The 1,244-nt window shown below is 42.7% G+C and overlaps 1 non-coding gene across 1 annotated transcript; it reads right to left on the reverse strand.

Moving 5' to 3' along the window:
- Positions 1–472: 472 nt before the first annotated feature.
- LOC134386716 (small nucleolar RNA SNORA26) lies at positions 473–595 on the reverse strand. The gene has a single exon (XR_010024538.1). It is a non-coding gene; the product is annotated as a small nucleolar RNA SNORA26 (small nucleolar RNA).
- Between the last annotated feature and the right edge of the window lie 649 nt (positions 596–1,244).

The raw sequence follows: 1,244 nt of genomic DNA on the forward strand, positions 1-1,244 counted from the left end.
AGTAGAAGCAGCCTGAGGCCCATGCCAGATGCAACTGTCCCAGAATTGTAAGCCAAATAAACCTCTGTTCTTTATAAATTATCCAGTCTCAGGTATTCTGTTATAGCAATACAAAATGGACTAATACATCTGGTATTTTAAATATAGTGTTTTTAGGCTAGGTAGCCCCCTTTTCTGGCACAATTAGTAGGGTGTGGGAAGGAATGTGATTATTGGGCAACAGCAGGATTTCAGGAAGTTACCACACCAATCAAATCTTGAGCCCTTGGCCAGAGGGTTGTTTTAGTTTTTCCTCAACCTCAGAGTGTCTGTCTCAGATTCTGGTCAGAAAAAGGGGTCGATTACTTTGATGTTCAGATCACATGGAAAGGTACCATCAAAGCTAGGTTAAGTTTGAGTTCATCAGTTGTGTCATGAGCTATGTAAAAATATCACAAATGTGCTTAAACTGTAAAGAAATTTCTTCTGGTCCAGAGGTGACCCTGGACAGGATCCCAAGAGGAATTTTACAATCTATTCTCTGGGTTTTATGGAGACTTACCACACACTTTCTGTGTTAGCCTCTTAACTCACTGTGCCAACTTTAAAAGGGCAGAGGAAAGGAAGATTTTAGAGTTTTTGTCGTTTTTATCAAGTGCTCTCTGGTTAATACTGCATGGATTTCAGCAGTCTAGTTTAACAAGTCCGAAGACCATTACCAGAAGCGGTTCTTTCAGGTAAATCTGTGCACATAAATTTCCTTTTTGTTGAGGGAGAATGGGATTCAGGCCTTGCACCAAACACGTGCCTTGGAACCCTCTGGTCGCCACTGACCATGTGCTTGGGTCCTGGGTCATTCATTTCATCTGTTAACAAATTCACTTTAAAAGAATTTGGAGCTAAAGGGAGGCTTTATTTAGCAAACAGTTTGCAAACAGGGGAGATACAGCTTCAGTACGAAACGACAGTGCGCTCCATCAGAACAGTCTGTCTTACACAGCACAAGTTCCCGCTCAGGTTACCACTCCGGTCTTCTATGCAGATGAGATTCAATTTGTTCAGTCCCGATTGGTTTGGCCCTTAACGCAAAAGACGGATGGATTCTGGCTTGCTGAGTTCTGGCCAATTACCACTTTACAGTTTACAGTCTATAGGCGGCGAAGTGAGACTTCCCTGCAGCAGTTGACCTACTGCATAAACTGCTAGTCAGCAATGCTGATGGGCTCCATTCTGAATTTATACCCAGTTAGCTACTCAGGATCCAT

This window comes from Cynocephalus volans, chromosome 9 (genome assembly GCF_027409185.1).
Source record: "Cynocephalus volans isolate mCynVol1 chromosome 9, mCynVol1.pri, whole genome shotgun sequence".
Lineage (NCBI taxonomy): Eukaryota > Metazoa > Chordata > Mammalia > Dermoptera > Cynocephalidae > Cynocephalus > Cynocephalus volans.